This window comes from Dasypus novemcinctus, chromosome 2 (assembly GCF_030445035.2).
Source record: "Dasypus novemcinctus isolate mDasNov1 chromosome 2, mDasNov1.1.hap2, whole genome shotgun sequence".
Classification (NCBI taxonomy): Eukaryota; Metazoa; Chordata; class Mammalia; order Cingulata; family Dasypodidae; genus Dasypus; species Dasypus novemcinctus.
This window is the reverse complement of record NC_080674.1, coordinates 133,790,797-133,803,598: the sequence shown is the minus strand read 5'-3', so window position 1 is coordinate 133,803,598 and position 12,802 is coordinate 133,790,797. Positions and strand designations below refer to the sequence as shown.

Here is a 12,802-nt window from a genome sequence, read left to right as displayed (position 1 = left end):
TTATGTGCGTTTGCTTTGAAGGTTCACAAATTTTACTATACACTTCATTGTTTATGTATGTTCATATATAAATGATATAAAGATAATAATAATGGGTGGGGGGAAATACTTTGGTTAATAGTAATATTTTATAATAGTAGTAATATTTTGACAATGCTCTTTAATCATTAGTTAAAAATGTTTAAAAATAATGCACGTTATTGGTGGTAGGGTGAGTTATGAGAGTCCTGTATGATGTTATATATGTTGGTTTTATAAGTTCACACTTATTGTTTATGCATGTTTATGTATGAGTGATGTACTTCAATAAATTAATCAAAAACAAAACAAAACATGGCATTGGGACAAACATTAAACCTAGAGTCAGGTCACTGGTATCATTTAGGCTCAACTTTGCTGTGTGACTTTTTGCAGGGCACTGACATATCCACCCTTCTCGTTTCTCACCAATAAAATGAGACTATCATTGCCAACCCTCCCAACCTCAGAAAGCTTTAGCAAGAAATAAGTTAAAATATGATTATTACAGTGCAAATTGTAGGCACTTAAATATTAATGGAGAAATGAAACAGATAAATGATAGAGAGCACTCTGAATAATGACAAGAAGGGAGGATCAAGGAAAGATAAGACACAACATCAATTCAAGCTCTTGGCACCTTAAAGCCAGTGTCTGTCACTGATGGCGACACAGAAAGAATCACAATGCTTTAAGCCCAGCACAGTGTTTAAAGAATGCAGGGTTTGGTTTCCAGCAAGGGATCAGCTCATGCACGGTTTCTATAGCTCTGTGCAGTTAATGAGGCATCAAGTAGCACCTGTTCAGAATTTACCTAGGAAGAAATGTAATGGGTAAAAGGAAGGAGCTAAGAGGCTGGGCTCACATTCATCAAAGGGCATTGCTAGTCTTACAGGGACAGCAAAATATTTAACTGCTGAGCAGCAAATCCCATTTGACTGTTTAAGTAAAAGAGTAATGATTAATATCAAGCTAGAATGTGTGTCTTTCCACATTTTATTAAATAAAATGTGCTAATGGCATATGTATGAAATAAAAGTACATTTTTAACAAGTTTTTCATTCTCCCATGAATTAAGCGTCACAAGATACTTGGTCCTATGTATTTAGTCATCGATCCACTTATTCAAACAGACATCTCTTAAGTGAAGATTGTGTGCCAGGCTTTACCCCAGGTACAGCAGGACTGAAAAATGAATAACTTTGCAGTCTTGTGGGGGATAGAAAACAAAATGCAATAAGATGATAAGGTAGCCTCAGATTGTGGTGGAATCCCAGAGGAAAGGATCCCTGGAGACGTGACCTTTGAGCAGCAGATCAGTCAGGATTTGGTTACACATAACAGAGTCTATCTAGCTAGTTGAAGGAGAAAGGGGTCTAATACAGGGAAATATCCATTAACAAAATCATTGAAAGGTCAGGAGGCATAGTCTCTATGCTGATTATGGGTAATTATCATATAATAGAATAATACTGTGTTACCCCAAGTAGAGCTGCCCTCTCTCTGCTATATTCAGGAAGCTGATGCTTCTGCCAATGCAGCTCTAGACTCTAGGAATATACCTCATTAGCAGCTATCCAGGGATCACTACAATTGTTGTTTCCTGTTAGACCCCTACTGGTGGAAGGAAGGAAGGAAAGGAGGGAGGGAGGGAGGAAGAAAAAGACTAACATATCACTATTGCTCTTGCCATTTATTTAGTTCTGGATAAGTCTTGTGAGAATGTATCTGATTAGGAGAGCCTGCAATCATGTCTACAACCCTAGCTACAAGAGAGTCTGTCCAGCCTCTGCAGGACAGGAGCACCAGGAGGAGGTTTTGACAGCTGTGAGTGAGCCCATCTACTGCACCCATAAGGTAAAATGAAGAGATTTCAGGGCAAAGGGGAAAAGGCTGAAGGTAGGAGGAAGAGCATTTGCATGAATCTAACCAGCACTGGAACTATGCCCCTGAGCTATGAACAGAACCCAAGACAGCATGTGAAATGTTAAAATCTTCCTGGTTATCACTGTTACTGACATAGTAATATTAAAATCAAATCCACATGAGTGCTGCATTCTAGTGAATTGAATACAAGCTCAGGAGGACCCAGTGCTCTTCCTGGTTCTCTCACTAGAACGGTGTTCCCTTGGGTGGGTCACTTAACATCTCTCGCTTTCTTTTTCCCATCTTAAGACAAGAAGGGTTTCCATGAATCTCTGTTAATAAAACAGGAATTAATAAAAAATAGGAACTACAAAACTCATATTATCTTGGTGTGAATAAATTTACACACACTAATTTGACATTCTGCTTAATGGGAGCAAGGGGGATCTTCACGATAATAGCAGAAATTCATCTTATGACCAGTAAATTCCTTTCCTAACAATACAATATTACAGGTTTTAGAACAATGTTAGAATAGTGGGCACTCAATAACCACATGTTGATATGAAATAAAAATGTAATAATTATGAAATTCAGTTTCCCTTAGAAATACAATACTCTTCCAAGCTTTCCTCTTCTGGAATGTTGTTGAAATGTGTAATCGTGCAGCACATATTGCCTAGCAAGATAACAAATGAGAAAGCCAGAGCTTTGCATTGTTTACTGGGCGTTATGCTCAGCCAGGGTCTGTGCTTGGCAAGCAGAGTTGTCTTCTGTTTCACAGTTTTCATGAATACGTAATTCATCTAGTTACAATAGATGTATTTCATGCAGTTTGGAAAGCCACATGTTATTTCCTTGCTATAACAGCTTCCTCTGCCCCTGCTTAGAGGTGAAGAGGCTCAGCAGCTGTTGAAGGTCAAGCTGCCACTGAGTTACTGAGATAGAGCACACAGACAGTGGACACCATGTGGGGTGTAAATCAGCTACAGGAGCACAGGTGACATTAGATGGTGAGTAACCTTAAATATTGTGAGTGTGGACCAAGAGGAAAAAGGAATCCAAACAAGCTATGAGAGATGATATATAATCAGATAAGCTTTTAAAGCAGGTGATGGGTAGAGAAAATACAAAGAAACATGACCTAACTATTCCATTTCATTGTCTGCCCCTCCTTGAGAGTCAACGATCCATTTTGATCTTGGTCAGTGCTAAACCAAGAAGCCACAAATAACTCCAGAATAAACCCTGGGAGCTAAAAAACTGGTAGGTGTCTTCATAGTCACCATCTCCTGCATGCTAGCAGACGGGAAGAGTGATTCTGGATTTTGAGCACTCCCAGACGAATAACTTTAGTAACACAGGTCTCTGCTTTATCTCCATTTCCTCATTTTTATACACACACACATGCACAAATGCTTGGGAAGAAAAAAAGAAATTTCATAGGGACACTGTGTTTTAACTAATTAATAACTAAGAAATAAGAAATATGACTATACTATAATTGAATTGTCACCAGCAGTGCAAGAGGGCAATGCCAAAGTTTCCTTGTACTTATGAGCTTTTTTCCTTATATTAAATTTCTTTTATTCCTCCAAGCTTATCCCAATTATCCCTGTCTTATCTCTTTGACTAATTAGAATAATTGATTGCCACTTTCTTCCTAACATTCATATCTGCTATAGTGTTATCTTCTGGTCTTACTGTTTTTCCCAGAACATAGCTACCACTTCTGATTTTATAAAGAGTCTTTTCAAATGTATTACCACTTCAAGAGATTTCTTCTGGATCCTGGCCAACTTGACTTGCTGTTATTAAAAAAATGCAATGTTTAAAGCTCTTTATGTCCGCAGGGTAATGAACACTAATGGCAGCTGTGTGATTAGCTCAAGGTGAGAATTTTTTCCTCTGCTTTAATCTCTTTAATATGTGGCAGCCACTAAGAGTTTATATAGAGGGAAGCAGATGTGGCTAAAATGATAAGGCCTCCGCCTACCATACGGGAGTACCCAAGTTTGATCCCTGGGGCCTCCTGGTGAAAAAGAAGAGAAAGTGTGCCTGTGCGGTGAGCCAGTGCCCACATGGTAAGCCAAGTGCCCACATGGTCAGCCAAGTGCCCATGTGGTGAGCTGGGTGCCCATGCAGTGAGCTGAGTGCCCATGCAGCAAGCCTGATGTGGGCTATGGGTGGCAGGCTCTTTGTCTCTTCAGAGATAACCTAAGCTGAAGGTTGTGGGTGTGGAACGGTAAGAGGCTGCAGTCCTGCCCTTAGGGACAATGGCAACAGGCTCCAGTCCCAGGAAACAGTTTAACAATGCAAGGGCTATAAACTTTAAGTATTTAGGGGAAATGCAAAAACCAAATATGCTAAAAGCTTATCTAGAATATCTGGAGTCCATGCTAAAAGCTTACCTAAGATGTGGAAGATATATATGCTAATTGAAGCCTATTGAGAACTGAACAAAGGGACCATTTGGCCTTTCCTCTCTGTATAAAAGACGTTTGAAAATCTTGTTCAGGGCTCGGGATTCAAACAAAAAGCTCCCAAGTGCGGCCGGCCGTCAATAAACCATTTTTCCTTCTCAAAATCATTCCTGAGTCCTGGCCTCTCTATACTCAAATAATTGAACTTCTCTCAAATTCTACAACAAGCCGAGTGCCCATGCAGCAAGCCGAGTGCCCACAAGTGCCCGCATGGTAAGCCAGTGCCTGCACAAGTGAGTTATGCAGCCAGATGATGATGCAACAAAAGAGAGACAAAGGGGAGAGTCAAGGTGAGGCAAAGAAGAGTCCAGGAACTGAGAGAGTGCAGTTGACAGGGAACCTCTCTCCACATCAGAGGTCCCCAGGCCAGGATCAAATCCTGGTGAATCCTAGAGGAGAAAGATGAGAAGAAAAGACAAAAAGAGAAATAGATGCAGAAGATCACACAGTGAATGGACACAGCAAAAACAGCAGGGCAGGGGAGGGGGTGGGGGAGGTGAGGAAAAAGAGTTTGTATAGAACTATAAGGAGATGGTCTTGGTTTTGGAGTGTGGTCAAAACTAGGGTTTTATAAAAGACTGGAAACTTTTAAATTGGCAATAAACTGTCTTTAAAGGACAGGAAAGACACTGTGAAAATAGAAGAACACAAAATAATTATGGAAAAGAATCATAAACTAAAATAGAGACCCTGACACATGATGTAGGCCCTTGGTCAAAAGGAATCTCAGAGGTCATTCTCCCAGCAATCCCTGGAGCCATCTCAGGTCCTCATCCTGACATTAGTGCCTTCTCTATGGAAGACATCTTTTCTCAGCATGCAGGAATCATGCAAACATGGCTTGGTTCAAGGGGAGACCAGCTGGTTCTCTAAGCCTGAAGAAGATTACCATCAGGTTCACCAAGAATGCCTGTCTTCCCTCAGCAGCCAGAGAACACAAATAACCCTGACATAATGCAGGTGAATGGATAGGTTAGCCAACTCCTTCAAGAGATAAGAAGAGCATGCCCCAGCCATTTCAACCTACACCTCATGCAGGATTCACAAATCGAGAGAAGATCCTAGAGATTTCTTATCTACATGTCCAAACACAACCTCATATTGTATGCACAGTCTCTGGATAATTACTCTTCTTTTTGTTTCATTTTGCCTGAACAGCCTCAGTGTTCATGAAGTATCTAAGATTTGGGGCGAATGCTTCCACAGAGATGTGATGTATGAACCACAAACAATACCTTTGACAACTGCAAATTTTCTCATTTTCCTCAAGCCCCTTACAGAAGAAAATTGTCTTATTAATTATTCTAACCATTTGCCAGTCATTTGGGATGTAAGTAGGCTTTTATGTGTTTTAAAACCACATTTGTGTTAAATACTAATGTAAATGAAGCACAGAAATGCCATAATGTAGGATTACAGTTCAAGAAGTTGGTAGTTTCTTCTCCCATTTCAGGCTAGTTCACTCTGAAGACATTAAGCTATTTTTAAGATGTTCTTCCCATCTAGGCCTCAAGGACAAATTTAATTTTGTACAACTCTCAGACTTGATGGCTAATAGCAAGAATGCTGAGCATAAACATCTGGACTCACTACAGGAAATCATTTCCTTCATTTTGAGAGTTGGGGCACAAACTGGAGTGAAAGGCATGGAAGAGCTGCTGTGCCTCAGTCACCAATTAAGAAATAAAATGAAAAGTATTCCTATGAAGTAAGGAGTGAGACTGACAAGAAATAACAACTGAACTTCAGAGAGCATTCTCCCACCATCGAAGTGATATTCTACTTGAAATCTGTATATTTAGAAAATGGTAGGGCAAGAGATATAGAATACAGCATTTTCACTCTTACAAACATTCCTAATATAGCTAAAACCCTGCACTGAACCCTAAAAGTGAAGGTAGAGGATTTTTTATGATTATATTTGAAACCCTGATGGTAGCCCACCAAGATGGAGGTACAGTTGACTCAAACTTCAATGCCAGAGATTGTAGAAATCCCATATTTCTCTGAATTTTGGGGGCAGGGGGCTGAAGTATGGTGCTTATAGTTGCACAGTTAATATTTTTTATTTTTGAGCCTCTACTGAATTGCTATTCTTTTTTTTTAAGATTTACTTTTATTTATTTATCCCCCTTACCCCCCCCCCTCAGTTGTCTGCTGTGTCCATTCGCTGTGTATTCTTCTGTGACCGCTTCTATCCTTATCAGTAGCACCGGGAATCTGTGTTTCTTTTTGTTGCATTATCTTGTTATGTCAGCTCTCCATGTGTGCAGCACCATTCTTGGGCAGGCCGCACCTTCTTTCGCGCTGGGCAGCTCTCCTTACGGGGTGCATTCCTCGTGCGTGGGGCTCCCCTACGCGGGAGACACCCCTGCGTGGCATGGCACTCCTTGCATGCATCAGCACTGCGGGTGGGCCAGCTCCACATGGGTCAAGGAGGCCCGGGGTTTGAACCGTGGACCTCCCATGTGGTAGGCGGATGCCCTGGATGAGTCCACTTCCCTGAATTGCTATTCTTTTTGAGGTCACTTGTGGTTACACCCTTTATGTCAGTGACCCTAACATGGCTAACATGGTCCCAAATCTTTCTCAGTGACCCCGCTTGTCACTTGTCCCCTCACGTCCATCACCAACACATTAAGAAATACATGTAGTAGAATGTGGGAGTCACCATCAAGGGTAGAGTGGGAGGGAGGGTAATGATATTATTTAAAATCCCATGCTAGACTTTTCAGCTATCCCACCACGAGTGATTTCTCTCTGGTTGTAGCCCCCTTAGTTATTTTCACCTCCCACAATTTTGCTGGATCCTTCTCACCTCTCTCCCTTTACATGTCCCTGCCTTCTCTTTCCTCCCTCTCAGCACAGATATTTAGCATCTCTTTTATTATATCGATACTTACCCTCACATCTTCACCTAAGACGCATAAGCAGTTGATCAATGTATTTTTCTAAATGAAAACAGATTCCTCCCTAAGGGAAATTCTGGTGACAGACGTTAAGAAAATATTTTTTCTCTACTACTGATAGTGTATTTAGATTATATAGACAAACAATCCAAGTGCCCAAATTGGAGCTAAGCGCTACAAAGTTGCTGTTGCTTTCTTGATACTAGTGATGAAGAAAGCAGATTCTCAGTAGAGCCTATGGCCAGAATGGACTGGCCTGTACTCTCTCTCGGTCTCATCCTGGACTGCTACCCCTCTCCGTCTCTCTGCTCCAGCCACCCTAGCTTCTTTCAGTTTATTTTCAACACATACTCCCACTGACCTCATAATCTCATGGCATTGACCCTGCTGCTCCTTGTGCCTGGAACACTCTTCTCTTTCATCTCTACCCAGTCCCTCTCTGAGCTAACTCTCAACCAACCTTCAAATCTCAGCTAAGTTCCTGAGTCATCTGCAAGCCTTTTTCAAGCCCCAAGACTGGGTCACATCCCTTTACTACAGATCTTTATGGCACCCAATGACCTTCCTTAGTGATATTTATTAGTTTTTAATTACAACAGAAGCTCTTTTAATTGAGCTCTTCAGGGCATTAACTGATGTTTTTAAATCCCTCTGTAAAATGTATTGACTATTTGCCCAGAACATGATAAATGCTTGTGGCTTGTGTTGTCAAGTGCCCTCATCACTTCTGTTTGCACCAACTCAGCTGTGTGCTTATAACAAATCAGTTGCTTTTGTTCCCAAACCTGTTTACAGCAGTTATACTTGATTACTATGATTATGTAGTTTAATTAAATAGTACACAAACTAATCAAATATGAAGCATAAAAAGGAGAGCTGCTGTTTCTATGAAAACTGACTTAATGCTTTGAAGAGACCTGAAAAAGCTGGGGGGAAATGCTATTAAATTACTTGTAGCAGGCAAGACAATTATTTAAGATTGGGAAAAAATAATAAAAGCCCAAATGAATTCTGCCTTCAAATTACTTCACAAGTGTCTTTAAGTTCTCCCTCCACTTTAAAGTATCTGAAACTGGAAATTGCAGATGATACCCATTTTGAGAGTGCTTTTGTAAGAAAGATGATATAAAGTTGCAATCACTGGATTGATCTTCAAAGAAAATACCTTGGCCTATCAAATTTGCTGAGTCAATGTTCATTTATGTATTTCAGGCAAAAAATAAAATGTTTAACTATATATTTATTTTATGATATCTCACTTTAACTGCCTTATCCAAATAATTAACCAAATACTGGTCTTGATCTCATTTGAAAGGGAAACTTCTACAGTAAATATTTGTTGATGTGATCACTTGATTTCTCTCCCCCAGTTGACTGTAGGTTCCATCACAAGGCACTTTTCTCTTCGGTTCTCCAGTAGAATTTCCAGGGCCCAGCTCCTGGCATATAATAGGTACTCAGTATTATGTTGAATAAATAAAAAAAATAATTCACTTTCGTGTTGGGACATGTTTGAGGACAATTGTGTCTTATTTTCCACTGACAGACTGGTGGCCCTGTTTAATCTGCACAGGACCCTCTGGATCTGTTTGAATCTGAACTAGGGAACAATGAAAGGACGTTTTACTTTACTCTCCTCCCCTTACACTATGAGAAATCTATCTTGCACCATGATCCAGGCTTAGTGAACATAACAGATGGATTTAATCTATAAAAATGGGAAAAACTTTTCCCATTTCAACTCCATTTCCTGTGTCCCTAGGTAAACAAAAAATTTCCCTGAGGAAATAATGCAAATGTGATTCCTCAAAGATCCCCCAAAGCATGAAATATTGCTATGTACTAAATAATGTTTCATTTACATTTAAAAAGAAATATATGAATGGGGTAATGGAAAAAATAGATAGGAGTTAAGAAATGTTTCCAAATCCCTACTTCATTGTGACCTCCCTCCCAAAGCTTCAATTTCCTTGTCTGTAAAATGGGGCTGATAAAAATGCATGCCCTACCTATTTTACAGAATAATTGTGAAGGATCAAATTAAATAATATATATGAAATCCTACAAAGGGTGATGCAAATGTATACTATTATTTCTACAAGGTCCCCAAAGCATATTTCCTCCACAGATTCAGCCCCAGCCCTTCTTTATGTCTGGCAGACAATACCCGATTGATTTCTTTTAGCATAGATAAAAATAATCTTTTGTTATTGCACTTGAGAAGAGGTTAGAAGCTACTGATTCTGGAGGAGACAGCAATGGTCCTGCTCCAACGAAGCTTCTGGGGAAAACCACCCACACTTATCCTGAATCTCTCCCCAGTCTTTTTAAGACAGATATAGAGGGAGGCCCCTGTGAAAACCATAATTTCGTTGCCAGTATGGGTTTAAACTTGAACAGCTTTGGGATCCATCTGTAAAATGTCATTCCTGTCAGTTCCATCCTAGTAGCTCAAATAATAGGAAATCACACATGCACCTTCCTCAATAAAATGTAAAAGTCTACAGTCTCTCTATAATATATGTGCACTCGAGCTATACTAATTTATTATACAATTACTTTTATGCTTTAGCATTTTATTTGGCTCTTACACTACATAATTAATGGTGTTTACAAGGAAAGGTTGTTTAATGTAAATGTCATAAGTGGATTACTGAGTAAGCCTTAAAACAAATAAACATTTTTCTCCTTTTAAAATTTTCTTCACTCTCCTCTGAATGTTTGGTGCAAGAGCAGGAATTTTAAATTGTCAAAGGGGATATCGAAATCAGGCTTCTGAGGTCCATTTCCCCCTGGTAAGACAGGCATATAATTCAGTTTCCTGTAATGGTTGGCCTGGGGGAAGTCAACAGTGACTCAACTGACCCAACACATCCAGATTCAGAAACCCTGTCTTTTCTTTGGGAGATTGCCACTGTTTTTCTCCATGACCTTAAACATATAATAATATCTGGACCTTACAGACCATTTCCTGCAGGTTGCAGTCCTGGGGATGAGAGTCTCCTGAGATAAATAAATAAACTCACTATAAAGACTGGGAAAAGCACTAGGGAGAAAAACCTGCCAGGTTTCTGAATAACTCCGCCATTCTGATTACACCACCCAACTGTGGCAATTACTGGAATTGTTCCTCCAATCAAAGTTCATGTTACATGTTCTTTGAGAGACAGCATAGAGCCAAGTCACTGTGAAATAGAGTTGACATGATAGTCATTACCTGTTAGAAAAGACTTTATTTTTCTAAGGTATTCGGAAGGGAAGGCATTGGCATCAAGAGGCAAAGCAAGGGATGGTGCAGTATGCCTCCTCCATACCCACACGTCCAGCCCTTTGTTGACTTTAGGAAGGAAGCCTAGCTCCAGGGTCTCTCTGACCCTAACATAGCACTAGAAAGAACAGGTAATCTGTCCTCTAAAGTTCCCTTGGAGTTATCTCAGGTGTTGCAGACCAGTCTGGCCCAGCAGGCTTCCTCTAGAGCAGGATTCAGACTCAGAACTGACCATGGAATTGACAGGGTTTTGAGAACTCAACCCAGGTTAGTTCTGAACAAACATTCCAGAAGACAGTGTCTGCATTGGTCCAATCCAGATTCCCAGGGAAAATCCTTAGAGGACAAAATGCAGGTCAAATGCCCATGGACAAGTATTATTTGAATGAACAAAATTATACAAAGCTCAAGTCTTAATACAGACCTTCATATCCTCTAGATACTCTCACGTTCAGGTACTCATGCTACATCAATTGAAACATATTAAAATGTGTACACGATCCACATTTAATATTTATGTTGTGAAAGAATTTTCATAATTTTGCTTTAGAAATTACTTGGCTAAAGTAACTAATTTAAAACATGCCATGACTTCTCAACACTCATCCCATATATATCCTACGTTGTGGGAGCATTTCATCTAAAATCTGTATTCAAATGTAATGAAATTGTTATTAACATTAAATCCAGCAATAAATGTGGTTTTGTGGCCATTTAACAAAAGTTCGTTAATTTCTATTTTGAAGGGTTTTTGGTTTTTTTCACATTTTGAGACAATTTTTCCTAGTCAGACTCAAAGACATTTTTCCAAGGGAAAGCTCATATGCCCAGAACTTGATGTCCTATACCAAGAGGCCAAATTGGTCCTGCTGGGCTAGTGGCTCTCAGTCAGGCACTTCACACTTCCAAAGTGCACCCAAAGAGCATTAACTATAGTGAGTTCCTAGGGATTCCGAGCCATTTTGCAAGACTCCTGCCTTCAGCCAAAACAATGACATGGACATACCAAGTTTATGCCATCTGCTTAATAACTCCAAAAAATTCTTACTGAAGTTTGAAAAGTTGCAAATTTTAGGATCCTTAAAGAAATTTACCCATTATGAATGCTAAAAGCCTTCACTGTTGGCCTTTGGTGTAGAAATACTGTCTTCAGTGTACAAAATCAGGTGTCATAAATCCAATTTGTTTTATGAAGCCTTATTTTCCAACAAGAAATGGGATCAAAAAACTGATCCGAAATTGCATTTCATGTCACAAAATGTAAGTTAAGCATGTGTTTATTAACTAGACCCAAAATTATTTCTTTAAAGATATTCTATCAGCAATTGTTAGATGGAATACACTTTAGGAATTGCCTTTTTTTTTTTTTTTATAAATTAAGTCTTATCAGTGTATTAACTCAAAAAAATCATAGGTATCCTGTTGACAACCACAAAACGTTACCTATCAGCAAATGTTGAAGCGATAAAATAAGAACTTGAAAACTTTACGTTTTAAATGTGTCTTCCAGCAATATCATATAATCAATGTTAATTCCTGAACTTGGTTTGCTTTGTTGTTTTTCTTTTAAATCCCTGAGAACATATTGAACGTATAGTGGTGAGCTGATGATATAACCCCCTTTCTGCCATTTGCTAGCTTGAGACAAGTTTTTAAGCCTCCATTTCTTCACTTTTAAAATTGTACTAAGAAACAAAACAGGATTGTTCTGAGGAGTAAACAAGTTAATGAGTGTAAAGCTTATGGAAAGCAATCAATAAATGCTACCTTTAAATATTACTATTACTGATCATTTTCTCACTATTTACACTGCCACCCTTCAAGTAGCCACCTGGACTACTTAACAGCTGCCTAACTTCCCTGCTTTTACTCTGAACCCACCATCCTCCACCTCTTCTCATTTCCTTAGCATAGCTGAGTAATCCTTTCAGAATGGAAACACAATCAGTTCATCTTCCCCACGTACAAACAAAAACGCAGTAAAACTAAAATTTCTCCAGCACAAACCTAAAGGGCTCCGAAGGGCCTGTTTCCATCTCTCTCCTCCAAATTCTCTATATCCCAGCCTTACTAGTCAGTCTTTATATCACTGCCCAGCACCGCTCCTCCGCTGCACCTTTTCCCAAGGCTAGAGGGCTCTACTCCCAGCCCACCCCCTTCATTTCAGAACAGAATCTATCTCTTCAATTAGATCACATATCTTCTCATAGGTCCATATTCCTTCCCTTTAAAGCACTTAGTTTAGCAAAAGGTGACCC

General features: G+C 39.5%; 1 protein-coding gene across 1 annotated transcript in view; it reads right to left on the bottom strand.

Annotated features, from left to right (window-relative positions):
- The window catches only part of MEGF10 (multiple EGF like domains 10), a 421,346-nt gene that overhangs the window by 357,049 nt on the left and 51,495 nt on the right, over window positions 1–12,802 (bottom strand). The window lies entirely within an intron of this gene.